We start from the raw sequence: 18,595 nt of genomic DNA, 5'->3' as shown, positions 1-18,595 counted from the left end.
TCTAGAAACTTACCCTAAGACAATCATCAAGTCTGGAGCAAAACTCAGCTGCAAGAATGGGCATTATGTGTTTCTAATGACAAAAACTGGAAATAATCTAAACAACAAATAATAGAAATTTGGCTGGGTAGTTGGAGTACATCCGTAAGTGGCATGCCATGTGTCACTAAGATTATTGTGTACATTTCCCTTATGTGCAAAGGTATTTACGGTACGTCGTTAAATTTATAAGGCTGCTTACAGAACAAACAGCGTGTAGAGTATGATCCTGTCTTGAAGAAAAAGGCGTCTTACTCTACATAGTAACTGTGGTTATGTTTGTATCCTAGGACCACAGCTAACTTAAAGTTTTCTCCTTCTTCTGTATCTATTTTGTACAATAAGGATATATTATTTTATGAAGGTAATAAAAATTAAGTTATTATATTAACATATCGCCTTCTAAGATTGTTTTAAGAGTTAGAGAAGATACTACATATGAAAGTACTTTGTAAAATGAAAAATTATGCAGCTATAAGACAGGGTCTCTGCCCACAAGGAGCCTCCAGTTTGGAGAGAGACGAGAGGGATGCGAGATTAACTGTAGCATGAAACCGAGCCTGGCAAGAGCTTTCGGAGGGTGACAAACATGTTACTTGGAAACACAGAGGAGATCAAATGACGTCTGGCTGTAGAGGAAAAAGCCAGAATGTTCGAGTTGAACACTGAAGAGTGATAAGGTTCTTGTCCAGCAGAGATGTAGAATTGGGGCAGTAAGAGAAGTGGGAGGTCACGGGACAGATTTGGAGAACGCAAGGGCTGTGTGTGGATGGCAGTAGCAAGCCTACGGTGAAGGGTCGAAGCTGAGTTCAGAAGGCAGTTAGGGAGGTCAGGGGCCAGGCTGCACTTGATCAGTGCGACAGTGAACACCAGAGGTGCCTTCCATGAGTAAGGAGTCACTGAAAATTCTGGAGTAGGAGGTAGCACGGCTGTAAGGTCATCCCGGACAGTGTCTGGCAAGTCCGAGGCCCTGGATGGATGCAAAATGAAGCCCTCTGCCTGGGAAGCTCAGTCCCAAGGCAGCTAACAGGCTGGTGGGGCAAACAGCAGGGAGGAGGAGGGACTTGGCCGTCATGGCCAGGGATGCGGGCCCTCTCCAGGTGTATCACTGGGAATGGAAAGGAGAAGACCATCTTCCTCCCGGACTGGAAAGAGCTGGGATGTGGGGGAGTGATGGGGAGGGAACATGAGGTGGGGCTCAGGAAGGGAGGAAGTGGACTTGTCCTTCAGATTTGCTGCCTGGGGGACCGGGGAACCAGGAGTCATTCACAGAAGTCACAGGCAATGCCAGTGGAGGAGGAGAAGGCTGGGATGGGGGCACTTCGGTGCTCACAGCATCCTCTCCCTCAGTCCTGATCTCTTGGGCAGGTGATGGCCTGGGGGACCTGAGCCTTCTGCCACGTTGAATGGATCTCATATCCATCATCCCTCCTTGGGAGGAATCTGGGCCCCATGTGGGGAAGGGGGTTTTGTTTCAACCCAGAGAGATTTTTTAGTGGAAATTCATTAACCACGTGCTCCTCTCCAGTCATCCCATCTCCTAGCTCCCCCACTTCCTCTCCCTGCAGCCAGGAGTTCACACACCCCTTAGGATCCTGGATGCTGTGTCTCTGCCACCCTCACCTCCAGCAGTGCACACGCACGCACACACACACACACACCCCAGAGGGAGGCAGGAAAGTCTTGTTCAGGCAAATGTCTGAATTTCCATTTCCCACTGCAGCTCCCAGCCCGGCCACTGTTTAGCTCCTCCTGTTGTCATGTCACTAGTTAATTACATTCTTTACTGAGGTGCAAATGTGTTTTTACAGGGAGACTAAGATGGTGTTAACTAGGAAGGAATTGTGAATGTTAAAGATGCGTTTACCTCTGGTTGCAGGGCTGGGGCTCTTGGCTGGAGATGCTCCCTGCTGCTGCCCTGAAAATGCAGCCCAGGCATCAGCAGCCCCCTCTCCCTTCCCATGACCCCACCATCCTGGCCCCAAGCGCAGCCTCACTGGAGTCAAATCAGCAACTCCATCCAGAGGGAGAAATTGCTGTGAGTGGGAAGTGTCAGGCCAGGCCTTACACTGGTGCTGACCACCAACCTCATTTCTGGACACTTGGTGCATTTCAGACATTGAGAAACAAAATTAATCCACTTTAATCTAAAAGTAAATAAGTAAGTTGTGCAGTCAAATCCCCCTTTAGGCCGAGGCTGTCTTCCACTGCCTGGGTCCGTTACCCCCCTGACTCTTCCTCCCTGCTGCCAGCAGGCACCCTCCCCTCCAGCCCATCAGTGTCTCTCCAGACCCCCAGCCAAAGCCTGCCTGCAGGGAAACCATCTGAAACTCTTCTGCACACCTGAACAGGTTGCAACTGCCGCCCTTTCTCTGAGTTCCCTACAGTTTAAAACAAAAAGCCAGCTGTGGCTCCCCAGGACCCAGCTTCACTCAGGGACCAGCCCACACTTGCAGGGAGAGAGGGCTGACTATGTGTCTGGTGCCAGGGGACCAGACAGGTGACCACAGGGCACTTCCCACTGTGACAAGGGCTGAGCGGCCCCTGAGAAGAGGGGCTTGAATGGTGCACGTGGTAGGAAGCCTGCAGAGCACGCAGAGTGTACCCCTTCCCGCCAGCCTTGGAGTGGGGGGGACAGAGGTGGGTCCTCTTTTCCCTGATCCCCTGCCCCGAGCACTTCTCTGCCCTTTTTGAGCACTTCTCTGCCCTTCTTTGCAGGTGCGCTGGCTCTAGCAGGCAGGAAGACATTCTGGCCCAGCTGGAAGTGAGAAGAGGGGAGCAAGTCTCCTGAGGGCCATCCTAGAGGCCACCAGGATCACCCGAACAGTAAGAAATGCCTCTCCATCCTTTAACACATAGTTAAACCCTCCAGGCAGATTCTCTTTTCTTCTGAAAACCTCGAGAACCAGCCCGTAACATTAGCTGACACTTAGCACACACAACCTTCGACAGCACAGCCCTGCGTGATTTCTCCATGTCTTTGCTCCTGGAGGACAGCACAGGGCTGTGTGCCTGGTCCCTGGGCACCTCTCTTTTCTTCTACATACTCCATGAACAATAGACTGTTGTTGATACAGACGGATGGGCTGTTGCTGACACCATGATGATGGTAACACTTGTACAACCCTCTGGAGCGAGCGTTATCACCAGGGGTGTTTCTGGAAAATTCAGTGCCTGGATCTCACACCGGGGTTCCTGATTTGCGAGTCCGGGTTCAGACCAGGAATCTGCACCCCAAGTGTTTCTGATGAACACAGAGGAAACTGCATCCCAGTGGTTTGTGATGAAGTATGAGAAATAGCTCCTCGGAGTGTATAAAGCATTCTGAATGGAGAATCTCACTTAATCCTCTTATCAGATAGGGTTTTTTACATCCCCTTAAGTAACTTCATGATCTCACAGACCTGTATCTGTATAGGCAGGGATTTGGAAGTCAGTTATCCAAAACAAGCCTTTTTTCTTTCCAGTATGCCATGATAAGGGCTGGGTCTGTTATGGTGAGATTGGGCCCCAACTCCAAAGGACCCTGCCCAGGATTTTGTAAGTTTTCCTGATGTCTTAGGGCCGCCATGACCTTCTAATTCCTCAGTCTTCATTTTGGAGGCAGTAACAATTGCCAAATTCCTCACAAAAGCTGGTTTCCCTCTAGAGAAGAGGGAGAGAGACAGTCAGAAAAGTGAATGTCCCCAGGCAGGTGGTTAGAGAAGCCCCAGATATTCAAGGGGACGGCCCGTCCAACAGCAGCAGAACTGGCCAGCCGTGGTCGTCTGTTCCTGTGCCCCCTGGCTGTTAGGGGAGCCCTGTGTTCGGGGTGTGTTATGGGGTAGGGAGCACGCTGAGTCATGCTGGGTCCCCTCGAGGTGAAAGCCGAAGGAAAGGCTGGATCCCAGGGGTCAGGGCTTCACCCCAAGTGTGAGCTGAATGATGCCCATTTAGGGGACAATCTTTTCAACGATCTTCGGAGCCTGTGCGCACAGTGATATGGAAAGGAGTTCCCTGCAGGCAATGGCTGTGGTGAGGGCTTGGAGAAGATGGGGGATGGTTAAAGAGGAAAAGGGGGCAAAGGGTCAGAGACTCCTGGGGAACCAGTGTGGACGGTTGTCATTGCCCTAGTCCAGTGGCTGCTCTGGGACTGGCGAGTGAATCAGCTTCCTCCTGCCGAGCTACCTATTTCAGAGGGAGCCCAACAGAGTCCTATACACCCCTTCCCCAGCCCCTGCTGATGCTGCTGAGGCTGGAGTCTAAACAGGCAGTACCTGGGGGTGGAGGGGCCTGGCCCTCCCTAGGTAGAACTAGGGGGAGGATGGAAGTGTGTTGACGGACCACTAACTCCTGCTGTGAGTTGCGTCTTTCTACACAATGGAAGGCATTCAAGAATGAGATAGAGGCAACCTCAAATATCACCCCAGCCTCCCCTCCACCCCGCCACACACACACACGCACACACACACGCACACACGTACACTCGCTGTGCACGGAACAAGCCTAGCCAAGTGAGCGCCAGTGTGGTCTGTTCTGGGGGCTGCATAGAGTTGACACTGTTGCTTGGATGGGTGCAGTCGGCAAGGACAATTTTTGCAGCTAATGCTGGAAGTGTGGCAATCAGAGGAGCCGCCAGCTGTCTCACTTCGATTCTTAGCTCTCTCGCTCTCTTTTTTTAAAATCATTTTGCTTACATAATCCACCCCCTTTTTATTTTCTAATTCTCTCCTTGCAAAGCTGGCACCAGAGGGGAAGGGCTGGGGTGGAGGGGGTAGCAATTACACATCAGTTTGGGGCGCATTTACATTTTGCAATTACAATTTAAAAATAAGTCTCGTTAATGATCTCCACGTGTCAGCGACAACCCCGAACTGACACACGTACTCTCCTGGGCCTGCCTGCCTGCCTCCCCCTGAAGTCAGAGGCTTGGGGGTGGGGTTTGCGCAGAGGTGCCCAGGGAGACCTGGGGGAGCCAGGGGCAGCAACTGAACGGGGGCGGAAGTGATGAGTGTGTCCCTGGGGCTGCTGGAGGACAGGTCTGGCGCTAACACTAGAAACCAGAACCCAGGCCTCCTCCCTGGTCTCCTGCTCTGTCCTCGCCCCGACGTCGCAGGCTCAGTGTCCTCAGGAGGCAATGTCAGTGCTCAGCTGGGAGGAAGGGAACCCTGTCTGCTGTTACCCTCCGAGCTGGGAGGGCCCTGTTGGGCCAGCGTAAATCCTAGTCCCCCTGCGCCGGCTGACGCCTGGATATTCATGGACTGGGTAGAGGGCCCGAGGCCGTACACACGCGGGGGTCAGGAAGGGAGAAGGATTGGCTGTCCCAGTCTGGGGAGGACACTTCTCTTAGTAACTAGTTACCACAGACTTATTGACGCCCTCTGACTCCTTGAGCAGGGGCTTTGGAACAGACCCACCCAGACTCAGCTCTACCGTGTGCTGGCTGCGGGGTCTGACGCAAGTTGTGTGACTTAGTTTTCTAACCAACACCATCTTCATGTACCTGGAATAATTATATTTACCTCACAGGGCTAGCGTGAGGGTTGAATAACGTACCAGGCGGCACCTGATGCAAGCCTGGCCGGTGGCGAATGCTCAGTAAACGTTGGTCCCTCCCTGGGCCCCTCCCCAGCATGCTCCCTCCTGCCCACACTGAGCTGCTTCTTTCCAGCTCCCGTGGACACTAAGGAAGCATGATCTGGTCCAGTTTCTCCAGGTCTCCCATCTGCACCCTGAGCAGCTCCTGAAGTGGACCCCAGCCCCTCACACACCCACCATCTCCCGGGGGGCTTCTCTGCGGGGCTCAGGCATCAGGCCTTCAGCATCTCACAGCCTCTCTTCCTGCCTCTGGCTTGTAACAAGCCCAGCTCTCTCTCTTCTGGGCACTAGTTCAATGGAGCTTCCATCAGGCCTCACGTATGTTCTTTATCTGTGAAATGAGGGGGTAGATGGAGCTCTTTGAGGTGCCTTGGAGCCTCAGCATCTGAAACTCTCAGATTTTCCTCCCCTCTTGGCTTCCTTCACACCGTTACTTGCATGTGAAGCTTGCATCTCCTGGGCAGCTTCATCCAGGACAGTCTTTGGACTGATCACTTGTAGTCCAGAATGTGCATTCATTACTTGAAACATACATGAAACAGCTCCTCCCAAGGACAAAAAGTGATTTGCATCTTGCAAAAATCAGAGAAAGGAAGACATACCAGAAGCAGGCTGCCTGGCGTAGGGCAGAGGACACAGAAGGGGCTGCAGACAGGGGTTCCTTGAAGGCAGAGACTACATCTTACTGTTTGGGTGTTTAGTTGAACACAGTTAAATGTTATGTGTTCAATACTGTCCTAAAAACTTGTTTTGTTAACCTAAGCTATATAAGGGAGAGTTTTCCAGGTCAAAAGCAATAGATCCTTGTTTTTAATGATTGTGTAGTATTCTCTTACATGGATGTTTTATAACGGGCTTAGCTATTTTACAATTTAGAAGTAAAGCATGTATGTGAGGAGGAAACCCACAGTGCTAAAGATATAAAGTAGAATTAAAAATCTCCCTTCTTTCCCCACCTCTGCCCACTAGGCTCACGATCCAAAGTCAACCCCAACGCTTTAGCTGATTTTGAGGCCATTTATTATGTTATGTAATATGCATGAAAACCCTCTTTTTTAACATATGCATTTATCAGGTAACTCCCTGCTATGGAAGTGGGGCAATGAGCACACGTTCTGCTCCCTCCAGTCTGTATGCATTTGATCAAACAAAATTTGGTATTATCTACTTTTAGTATGCCGTATATTTATAATACAGTGTATATGTGTTATATAGTACACAGTGCTACAATTTTAGTGTAATCGTCTATGTACTATCTTTATGTTAAAATTTAGAAGATTTATTATGGTCCGTTAAGTAACTGTAGTTACCCGCATTCTGACTATAGGTTGATTATAAGGTGGAAATGTCATTCAACCACAGAACTAAATCGTGTGATTTGACCACAGAAAACGAAATGGAATCCTATCGTCACCACTTGGCTGCTGCCAGGGATCTTCCGAGCCCCCAGGTTAACACCTGCCCCCCTCCCAGCTGCCTTCCCTCCCATTGGTCACGCCGGCTGCTGCTCTGTCTTGTTTTACGTTGTCCTCTTCCTCCGACCTCTTTGTTCTACTAGAATACCGCCTCTAGTTATTTTTATGTTGATGGGAGGGAAATAAACTCCGAGCTGTTACATGTCCAACACGGACTTTACCTTGTCTTCAGACTTGACTGTTAATCTGACCCAGTTCAGCTTGGCTCCCGTGCTCAAAACCTTTTCCTTTCCATCTTGAAGGCGCTGCTCCGCCACCTTCTTCTTTCCACTCTTGCAATGAGAATCCACTTTTAGTTTTCTTTTTCTTTTTAAAATTCTGAAATTTCACCACGCTGCACTGAGGCTTGAGATTTGGTTTGCTCTTTTTTTCGTTACTCTTACTCAGTCCTTGGGATCCCTTTAAATCTGAAGTCACCTGTCTTGCTTCATTTCATCGTATCTATGTGTATTCTGCTCTGTTGTTTCTGTTTTCTTTTTCTGGAACTTCCACTGCTCCAGCGCAGAGCCCAGCACATAGTAGGTGCTCAGCAAATGACTAATGACTTGGTTACCTGGGTTCTAGTTAGGACCCGTCTCCAACTGGCTGCATGAACTTGAACAGGATTTCTCCTTTGTACAGGGAAGCTGCTCTGCCAGCCCTACAGCCATCTGCTCTGGACAGAATGCTCTGGAGCCTTGAGTCCTACACTGCCCCTGGGGTTGGGGAAGAAGCTAAGGAGTGAGGAGTGAGGGGAAAGCGGAGAGTGAGCCGTAGAGCAGCGTGGTGGCCAGCCTCCCACTACAGACAATTCCCCAAACCTCAGATCTCTTCAGCATCCCCTGAATGTCCCCTTGGGGACCTCTCTCCTTGACCTTCCCAGTCATTCTTACACAGGCCTCCTTCCCACTCCCTCTCCCTCTGCCCATCTCTCCCACTGCCCCACGTCTCCACTCACAGCTACTGTTAGGGAAATAACCCCTCACCACAGCTAGTGCCTCCTTAGGTGAGATCTTTTTTTCACCTTTATGAATTCCAGAACAAAAAGACAGCAGACTTCTCTTCCCAATGCTGCCAAGCAGATGCTCTGACCTGAGACAGCCAGGCCCTGAAAAACAGACCATCACAGAGTCCTGCCCATAGCAGGGATCTGATCCAGCCTTAGGCACCTGTGCCCCTGGGGAGGCGCCTTGGATGAGAATTTCGCCTGACTCCTCCTCCCCTCCCCAGAGACCCGCCCTAGGAGCAGACGCCTCCCACACAGCACCCTGCTCACCCAGATCAGTCTGCTCCAGACAGAATCTCGAGATCTGGGAGTCAAGATGCTTCACTCCTCCCTGAATGGGCCAGGCACTGGAAGACTCAGATTAACAAGTGCTCAGATCCCAGAAGATCATTCTCTGTTCTAAGTCGGAGCATCCTAATTGGTCCCCCAGGGCCAGAGTCCACTGTGTGAGGCTGTCTCCTCCTCACCCCTACCCGCCCCGTCCTTGTCCTGACATGAGAAGTGGGGTCCATCTTACTGGAGAAGGGTGAGGCACAATCTTGAACTTCAAGTCCATAAGGATTCTGTACTGAAGGCAGGCCTCTTTCCTTCCACCGAGACCACAACAACAGGGAATGAGTTGTCATTGCAAAGGGCAGAATTAAGGTTTGTTGCGAGTTATAATTTTCAGACAAGCTGCTAGTATTCAAGGATTCTGCTGCTAATATGAAACACTTCTCCTCGGTCAAGTGCAGTGGAAAGCGCCAGCATATGACTAAAGTTTTCCCTGTTAGAAACCAGAGAACTATAGACCCCTTTCCAAGGCTGGAGGTTGAAGGGGCTGGAACTTGGCAGAAGACAGCCGGGAGCCTGTGGGAGGCAGAACACGGCTCTGGTCCTCTGCGCTTTTGTTTATTGCAGCCTGCTTCGGAGGCTGTGGGTAACAACCCCACTGTTGGCCCGTGGAGATGTCTTCACTGGTTGCCCCTTCAGAACACTGCCTGGAACCTCTGTGGGCAGAGAAAGGAAGGGATGGCTCTGAAAGGAAGGTTCACAGGAAGGGGCTTCTGCAGGGGGATAAAGTCGGGATCCAGGGAGATGTGACAAGGATGGGACACTTCCTAAGGATGATCTGAAAAACCAAAACACAGTACTGCTCAACTGGACAGGTTTTCCAAAGACAGAGCCAGGTGCCTCTTTGCCTGTGAGTCATAGCATATTTCCCACCAGAACAGGGACTTCTTTGCAGCTGTGGGTGGTCCCTGGAAAACCCTGGGTGGGGCAGGAGAAGAAGGCCAAGCAGTCACAGTGAGGGAGTTCAGGCTGGCTACATGCTCCCTTCCACCCCACCCCGCCCACCTGGGCCACAGCACGGCTCCTCGATCCCTGCTGACCGGAAGGAGACGCTACCAGAGTCCCAGCCAATGTGAGTCAGAGCCTTGGCCCGAAGCTGCCTCCCGGCGTGGGGTCAGGGCCCAGGCCGTCCCCGCCTTCACCCAGCACCAGCGCCCGGAGTTCTAGCCCACAGCTGAGACACATGATCCAATTCCCAATTACTCATCACCTTGCCCAGCCCGTCTTCAACCATGTATTCCATCATATCTATTCATTCTCTCATTTTGTTCTTTCCCTTCATAACTGAACCCACAGTCCAGCGAGTCTAGGACGGAGGCTCAGACCTGCCTCTATCAGCTCCGTGTTTCCCGTCTCTGGTTCTGCTGCACTGTGTTTATAAGACCCCAACTTCCTATCGCTGCTATCAGCACTTTCCACTTTCCATCTTCCACTCATTTTTTTTTTTTTGCAGTAATGAGAGCAGATGCAATAAAATATTGAAATAAATTTGTACACACACTGCTGCCCAAAGAAGACGGGGCTGACTTCAGAAATGAACTTGGCCGTTTAGCAGTCCCACCATCCACAGGCAGAGAGTGTGTGCTCATTAATGAAGTCCAAAAGCCCAAATCTGGCATACGGGGGATGTTTTGGCCTGTCGATATGGGGGAGTCTTGGAAATTCGGTGCCTGTGGAGGTCCAAGGACAGCCCATGTCAGATGTCCCAACTGCAGATGGTCGTATTTCCACAGACAGCCTATCTTTCTACATCTCCAAGGCTCTCACTCCTCCTCTGGTGTTCCTCCCCTCCGCCCTGAGAGACTTCTAGGTTAAACATTCAGACCCTGAAATCAGACCACGGGTCACATTTGGAAACTTTCTCAACCTCTCTAAGCCTCAGTTTTAGAATGGGGATAACCGTCATGCCTACACTGTAAGGTTGTGGAGAAAAATAAACAAGGCTATCTGTGAAAGAAGCCCAGTGTACCACGCCCAAGTGTGCCCGGTGCGTGTGAGGGCTCGGTCAATGACAGTCGTTACTAAGTCTGTGTTATCGTCTCTCCCTGAGCAAAATTGGCTCCAGGGAAACAAACTCGTTCTCACTGAGGTGTGAATGACTGCTGGGACTGAAAGATTTATCCTTCCCAGATTTGTTTGTTTGTTTTACCTTTAAACAGTAAACCAAAGAAATTAAATTGTAATTGTATATATATTCAGGCTCGGTAAAGAGGCAGACCTTGTGAAGTCATATTGCACAGTCTTTTCTCCCCGAGAAGGAAATGCAAGGCAGAGCCACGAACTCGTCTGCTGGGGAGCATAGGGTTCAGTGGGCAGGACGGGACACGTGGCTGGGGAGCAGATTTTCCGTAACATAGAAACACACGTAGTGCTAATTCACACTACGGAGCCCTACGGCCGCCTGACGGCAAGGCTCCCAGTGACAGGGTGGCGCTGGGGTGGAACGTGAAGGAAGGCTTCATGGAAGAGTAGGCTTTTGAGCCAAGTTTTGATGAAGGTCAGGGCACAATCGGTAATATAGGAGGCTTGTAGCAGAGAAGCACAGCAAAAGGCATGGAGGAAATGTTTCTCGCAGTAGAGAGGGGGCGCCCGCTTAGCGGGGGCTGGAGTGGCCATGCCCAGGAGTGGACTTGCTCCCAGCATCACTTCTGCTCACGTGACAGCCGTCATCGTCCCTTCCCCGGGGCTGCCTTTCTGACAGACCAGGACACCAGTTCTCCTTCCAAGCAGCAGTGAGGACCGAGGGTTGCGGCGGCCTCGCTGGCGTCCTTTCCTCCCCTGAGCTGACTCGGGGACTCTACCTGGTCTCCCTTTGTCTCATGAGCTCACCTGGGTCACCACCAAGGCCCAGCGGGGAGGACATCTGTTGGCTGAGTCAGGAAGTGTCAGGGATGAGTGGCTTTTCAATGATAAACTGAGCCCAGAGGGCCACTTGCCTCCACAGCCCTGACTCTTGACCCTTTTTTTTTCCTGGAGGCAATTAAGAAAAATGGAACCAGATACCCACTAGCCAGAGGACGTGGTACCGTCCTTCGCAGAGAAAAGAGGAGGCTGGATGACCCTCTTAGCAGCCTCTGCTTCCAGGGGAATCTGAGAGCATCGTGGGTGACAGACTGGAGAGGGGCCAGGGTCCCTTACCTCTGTAGACTCCCTCACCCCAGCCCCCTCCCTGCCCACCCCTTCAGGCCCCTCATTTCCCCTGCTCCTTCCTTTCCGCAGCTCCCAGGGAGTGCTGCCCTCCCAGGCGGGCCACTGCCTCCAAGGAGAGAAAGATTGATGGGAGGGGGCAGGCAGGTAGGGCAGCAGAAGCAGAAGCACCCCTTCCATCTGGGGTCCCCAGTGACGGAGCTGTTTGTCTGTCTCTGTTGAGTTGTGAGCCCCAGGGGCCCGGCCCGTGTTGTTTTCTCCTCTCGGTTCCTGAGCAGCGGCTGCTGTCAGCTCTCAACAAATAATAATAAACCTGGGAATCAGGTTTGTCGAGGGGGATTTCAGTCCCTGGGTTCATTTTTAGATTTGTTTCTCTGCATGTGTGTGCAGACAAGGGAGCACGTGATGGGCCCCGGGGGAGCCGGCCCGGGCTCCCAGCTGCCCTGGCAATCCACCCCAACCGCTCCCACGGAAGAGGCTGGCGGCCCTCCTCCGCCCTGACCATTGCGGCTGCCTGGATGCTTAAAAGAGAAGAAAAATAATTGAATGAAAGGCCGCCAGCTCTCTCCTTTCTCTGTTCCTCCCCACCTCTCCCACTCACGCTGTTTGGATAGAGATGAAGGGGGCTGGAGATGAAAAAGGGAGGGCAGGATCCCATCTCCAGGTTCCAGAGCTGCCGACGGGATGGGCGGGAACCTGGCCACAGGCCCCCGGAGAGGCTCTAGTGCCTGGAACCTTCCCGCGGACTCCACCCCGGGGCAGTAGCGATGGCCTCCCTACCCCCATCCCTGGGATACAGCAGTAAGAGGAGGGGGTTCAGAGAAAGGGAAAACATGTTCTAAGTTGAGCATCACCGACAAAAACAGGACCCAATTGTGGGTGAGTGTGATATTTAGGACCAGACTGGCGGCGCCTCTGGGGCAGAATAGCACGTGCTTTATGGCAGATTGGGAGTGACCCTTGGAGGTCACTGCTGTCAGCCCCCTGCCTCCTGGCAGGAGAAGTTACAGACCACGTCTCTGTGAGACGAATGCAGGGCTGTGCCTACCCTTAGAGCTCGCATGCTTTTTTCCTCTCCCTTTCTGTTTTTTTGTTTTATTTTGTTTAAAGGAACCAAAGGGGGAAAAATTGCCAAGTTGTAAAGTGCTTAAAGAGGAGATGAGAATCTTCATCAAAATGCTAAAAGCTGGAGGGGGAGAGTAATGTGAAAACTCTTGCCGCTATTTATGGGATTGATTCTCAGATCAAGAAGAAGCAAGCAGTTGGATGAAAGGAATTATTGTTAAGCTCCTCGGTAGGAAGATCTAATGGACAATTGCCGCTATCAGGGGGAATTAAATTGCTGTTTCAGTTTGTAAAATATATCAGCAGCTTTTTGAAGCCAGAAAAGGTGTGACAGGCAAGGCAGAGAGGAAAGCAGGGGGCTCTGCCACTTTCCGGCCCCGGTGTGAGAAACAGGAGCCCGGCGGGAGAGATGCCGGGGCCAGAGCAAGGGCTGCTCTCTGAACGCTGAGCCTGGTCCCTTTCTTGGAAGCCAAATTGAAAACTAGCTGAACTAGGGGAGTAGAGGAAGCTGTAGCCCTGGAGCTCTGGGCCCTGATGTGCTGGGAGCCCCCATGAATCAGAGGCCACTGGGCAGGACTGGGCTCTTCTCTGGGAAACCTGGTCAGGGGTGGGTGATGTTGGGGTGAGAAGGGCAATTTGGGTCTGCGGTTGCCAACAGCCCCACCCACACCCAGGGTGTAGTTGAATCCTCTGCCTGTGTCACCGCCAAGCCTCCCCCGACGACAGTGTGGACACAGAAGGATCCAGGGTGGATAATCACCCACTTCCTCCCAGAACTGGGTCTCCCAGCAAGCAACTCTGCCCCAGCAAGGTTTTGCTCATCCCTGGGCTGCAGTCAGTGAGCAAGTGAGCTTGTAAATGCACCTGCTGACCCAGCCCCACAGGGGACATATTGTTATTCCAGATAAAGAGCGAAATGGCCTTGGGAGTGGGGAGAAGGAGAGGAAGGGGAGGCTCTTGGAGGGAGGACCACGGGCCATTTGGAGGGGGCCACACTGCTGAGACAGGGAGCAGCAGGTCTCTGGGTTCCCAGAAGGCTCCTGCCCCTCCCCAAGTCCCCATGGCAGTTGGGGGCTGGAGGAGGAGAGCAAGGTGGGGAGAGGGGCGATTTCCAGGCTCTCGAGGAGGCAGAAGCCGGCAGCACTAGTCAGAGCTCACGCTGGCTCCACTCTGTTCCCTAGAGACTGCACCATCACAGGAGGGCGTGACCCTCGCCACCTCCCAAGCAGGCCTCCCAGAAAAATAGCCGATGACAATTAGTGTCGAGGGCTGTGGGAGGCCAAGGGGCCTGAGTGGCCAGCTGTCTTGGTTGTCGTAGAGAATTCTTTCCCCCTAAGAGTTCCAAGTGGAACCAGAGGGGCACCAGGGAAGTGGCCCTTCTGGCTTGGACCTTCAGCGAGGACTCCAGCTCTGTGCCCACTGCAGTGGCCCCCTGGGACCTAGGACCTGGTGGAGCAGGGACTCTCTGTGACCCCTTAGCCACCAGCCTTCAGGACAGTGAGTGAGCCAGGGGGATCTGATCCTGAGTGCAAATTCTGCTCAGCCCCTCTCCACCATCCTTCCTCCAGTGTGGACACTGGAGCGCCTCAGACTGGAGACCGGGCAGGTGGTTAGCACTGAACAGCTCCAACGCTCACACTCTGAGCCTGGTCTTATCAGACTAGAGGATCTCATTTGCCCCCAGTACCCCCAGGTCAGAAAGATGGGGGGAGCAGCATCCCCTAGGCCATGCATTCCTGTCACCTCAGGCCCTGGGCTTCCGCCCGGCTCCCGGATCATCCTGGGTGAAAAAGCACAGGTCCAACTTGACGTGCGGGGAGGTGGCGGTTCCTGGGGGGCTGACCTCATTCTTCCCTTTCTTCCCTTCACATCTTGCTCCCTTTGAAACGTTTCTACCAGCCCTCCTCACATTTTGAAACTTCCCACCCACAGGTGCATCCTCCTGGTCACCTCCATCCTCCTCACCATCCCACACTGGCCTCACCCTGGTCACCTCCCGGTGCTGGCTCTGGGCACCAAGGCGCAGGGACCACTGAGTTCCTCTAGGCACTCAGTTTTCAGCTTGCAGTTTCTAGCCCTTACTGGGTTTTGCAAAGAGACCTGGTGTGTGTGTGTGTGTGTGTGTGTGTGTGTGTGTGTGTGTGTGTGTGTACGTACGCCTGCATTTCTTTAGATAAATCCAGAGTCACATGAAATCAGTGACAGGTTGACACCGTTATTTCAAGATTCATCGCTCTGAGTTGCCAGCAGAGGAGACGTAGCCAACTCCTTCCCACCACCAACACTTTTTTTTTCCAGGCATAATTTATAGCAGTGGGGGGAATTTGTTTCCAAAAGATGAATATCACACTATCAGCAACAGCTGCCTCTCATTTTTATTTGTTTTTAAATTTGACTCAAAGTCCAATTCTCTATACACATCCGAAGCTGTAAATCCTAAGGCGACTGATTACATGATTTAGTAAACAGGTTATATTATATAATGCAATTAAAGCGGGGCTCCGCGGCGCCACCTACAGGCCGCTTCCGGGAAGGGAGCTGGGCCAGGGACTGATTTTGGACCAGGCTCTCCGCCGCCCAAGGAAAATAAACGGGATTGCGCCAGGGTTGAGGCGACTGCTCCGGAGGGAGACGCTGAAGCCAGCTAGGTTACTAATGCAGCCTCTTGGTCCCTCCTGCTGAGTTCACAGTGTTATTTCAGCCTCCTGCAAATCCGTCTAGACGTCAGAACCCAGACCTGGGCAGCTGCTCAGAGGGCAGACCTGGGGTTGGGGGAGGGGGTGGTAACCACCTGGGGGCTTCGGGGCTGGGGGCGCTGAGGAGGGCTCCGGCTCTCTGGCGTCAGGGGCCTCCTTCCCTCACTCTCAGGTGAGGGAGCCTTTGGAATGAAGCTACAAGCTTCAACTATTTCCACCCTGTTCCCCAAAGCTTGTGTTGAGTGCTACCCGTGGGCAAAGACTTTTAGAATGTTCTGCTGCAGTCCCTCAGTTTGCAGTCCGGGAGCGAAAGTGACCTGTGCACGTCACAGAGAAGTGGCAGAGCGGGCGGGGTGTGAAATTCAGACGTTCTCTCAGATCAGGCTCCATCTGATCATGGGAGTTTACAGATGAGGACTTTGAGGCCCAGGCAGGAGAGGGAACTTCCACAGCCTCTGCTTGTAGCAGGGAGGGAGAGTAACAAAAGGCTGCTCATGTGTGTGTGTCGGAGGACAGCAGAAGGGCTGCTGGGGGCCTCAGCATTGCGGAAAGGAGGGAGGGAGGGAGGTGGGCAGGCCCAGGGCCAGGTCTCCCTCCCCTGACCCCTCTGCCTGAATTACAACTCTCTTCAGGTGAGTTGGGCTCTGGGCCCTCAAGGATTCTAGCTTCTCCAAAGAGGTTTCTTCAGAGTGGCAGTGTCACAGAAAACCTGTTCGGGAGAGGAGAGGAGATTGACCTCCCAGGCCTGGGAGGGAAACGGGACCAGAACCGGGGGTGAGGAGGCGAGGAGAAGTGAGGGAGGGGTGGATGAAGAAAACACAGCGCTCGGAGTCCAAGAGGGTGGAAATGTGCCCCCCACCCCTGGCCAGTGCTAACCACCTGCCCAGTCTCCAGGCTGGGGCGACAGGGCTGGACAGTGAGGAGCCGCGGGGAGCTGGGCCCTCCCCCCGCCCACCTTGGTCCCTACAGGGTAGGCCCAGCCGGGGTCAGGGGGCAGGAACAAAGGCTGTGGGGCCAGCTGGCCGCAGAGTTCCCAATTAGACTTTGTTTCTCATCCTTAAGGCCGGGAGCCCCCAACCCCAGCACCCCAGCCCAATTACTGTGGGGCAGCTTAACCCCTTGGTGCCCCAGGCCGTTAATGGAATGTTAATTGGTCTAATGGGTTTCATGTCAACAAGTCCTAATGAGCTCCTGCCTAACGAGCTTGGTCGTTTTTCCCTAAGCCTGTTTGTCAACACACTGAGCTTGGGCTTCAGACCCAGGGCCTCACCTTGTCGAGCTGGGGACAGAGCTGAGGAGACAGAGGGAGAGGGTGCTCTGGGCTGCCCCTGCGTCAGTCCTACAGGGGCACCCTTCCCGCCCCCTCAGCCACTCCCGACCTGTGCACACTGCCTCACTCATCTGGCTCCTGAGCTCTGGAAAACGGCAGTTTTAGCTCCTTTTGATGATAATATCAGTGACAAATTATTTCTTCTTGGATCATTGTGAGTTTGTGTTGCATCAGGCTTTTTCCCTCTCCTAGCTGCCATATAATAAAGGTTTTCAGCATAAAAGCAACCTTTTGACGTGACAGAAGCCTCTCCTCCATGGGAAGTTTCTCTGTGGTAAAGGGTTCCTCGGGTGTCCTCCGTTTGCATTCTTGGCTGTGCTCCCTCGAGTGCCCTGGTGTCTGGTGACAGAGGGCCGGGGCCTCCGGACAGGGCGGAGCAGCCTCTCGGCCACAGACAAGTGCTCAGAAGCCCTGGGCAGGCCTGCTGCTCCCCGCCACACTCCTAAAGAAGGTGCAAAACTGGCAGGTTTACCCCGAGGGCTGGGGGGCCAGCTGTTTGTTCTCCAGGAGTCCCAGCACCCCAGCTGTGGATTCCCAGCCAAGTGTCAGGCAGGAGAAGTCAGGTCCCCATGTTCCCTTACAGGATGGTTCCACCTGGACCCCCAGCCCGCCCGAGCCCAGGTGATGGGAGGAGCCAGGACCTCTCTGGGCAGAGGTGGGTGAGGAAAAGAGCGAGCTTCCAGAGATGGTGATGGGCACCGAGTCTCCTGAGGCATCAGGTCACCAGAGGCGTCTGTGCTTGAGCAAGCAGAGAGGGAAACTTAAGCCCCTGATGAAAAGGCCTCCTGTTTCCTTGCAGAAGCCCCCAGAGGGCAATGGGGGCAGTGGCCTAGTGGCCTGTGGTGACCCCATAGAGGGGGAGGGGAGGGGCAAGGGCCATCTGGGGCCTCAGAAAATTGTTCCCATGTCCTCTGGCCCCTGCTGCACAGCCCAGCAGGCTCCAGACTGAAACATCTCCTCTCAGCCTGGACAGTGGTTGTTTTTGGGAGCAGACTACACTTCGCCATCTCTCTTTACCCCGAGTAGGGCAGCTCCCCAGCTGCTGCAAGTATTTCTAGGGACAAAGACTAAAATGACCCTACCTCCCATTCATTGGACAGTGAACAAAAGAATGCAGACTAGAGTCCTCTGCTTAGCCCAAATCCTCCTCATTCAGCTTCCCGTGCTTGGCCTTCATGATGACTTTCTCCTCTGTGGAATGAGTTACCAAAAGACCCAAACCTGAGGTGGAAGGGATCCAGTTGCCCCTAAAAGGGGAGAAAACGCGCCGCCAGACTCTGCCCTCAGGCTCCCCCTTCTGGAGGCGGCTGGCACTACAGCCCCACAGCGGTTGCCTCTCTGGAAGGGATCTTGCCTTCGGGACCCGTGGACCCCATCCAAATTTACCTCATCTGCCAGAGGTCCAGGAAGGGCTGAGCCTAGAACACCCCTGAAATACCCCTATTTCCTTTATTCCCTCAGGGTCCAAAAAAGAGAGATTTCCACACCCATCTTGGTATCTCAGAAGTCTTTACTCTGGAAGTTCTTCCTGGTGTCTCAGAGTCTCTATCCTCTCCCCTCCCCCAACCTCTTCACTCTGCTCTCGCCTTCCTTGGATATTTCCCACCTCCCAGACAAGACCCAGCCGTGAAAACTAGGCGTTGGTCAGTGAGGCGCCCCTCAGAGCCCCCTGCCGAGCCCCTCTGTGGAAGTAAAGCCTGGATCTCGGTGCCTGGTGTGTGTGAGCTAGGGCGAGCCTGAGTGCTTCTGTAGCAAAGACATCCTGGCAGTCCAGCTTCTGAAGTGAGGCCGGGGGTGCGAGGTATAGGTAGCAGTGAGGCCAAGAGGAATTCCCTGCAGTGATGGTGTTTTCAGCACAGGAAGTCATCCCTCCCTCTGCCTTCTCCACTGGAACCTCTGTTCACTTTCTTCCTTCCCGCTGGACCATCACCTCCCTTCTTGGAGAACT

General features: G+C 53.2%; 1 protein-coding gene across 2 annotated transcripts in view; it reads left to right on the top strand.

Annotated features, from left to right (window-relative positions):
* PKNOX2 (PBX/knotted 1 homeobox 2) overlaps positions 1–18,595 on the top strand; it is a 233,735-nt gene that overhangs the window by 140,604 nt on the left and 74,536 nt on the right. The window contains exon 3 of one of the 2 annotated variants that reach the window (XM_032472656.1): positions 2,758–2,865. The exons of the other annotated variant lie outside the window; for it this stretch is intronic. The gene's annotated coding sequence lies outside the window, so the exon portion shown is untranslated. The remainder of the gene's footprint in view (positions 1–2,757; positions 2,866–18,595) is intronic. 2 annotated transcript variants of the gene reach the window in all.

The sequence above is a fragment of the Camelus ferus genome, chromosome 33, assembly GCF_009834535.1.
Source record: "Camelus ferus isolate YT-003-E chromosome 33, BCGSAC_Cfer_1.0, whole genome shotgun sequence".
NCBI classification, from domain to species: domain Eukaryota; kingdom Metazoa; phylum Chordata; class Mammalia; order Artiodactyla; family Camelidae; genus Camelus; species Camelus ferus.
The sequence above is the reverse complement of the archived record's forward strand: the minus strand, read 5'-3'. Positions and strand labels throughout refer to the sequence as shown.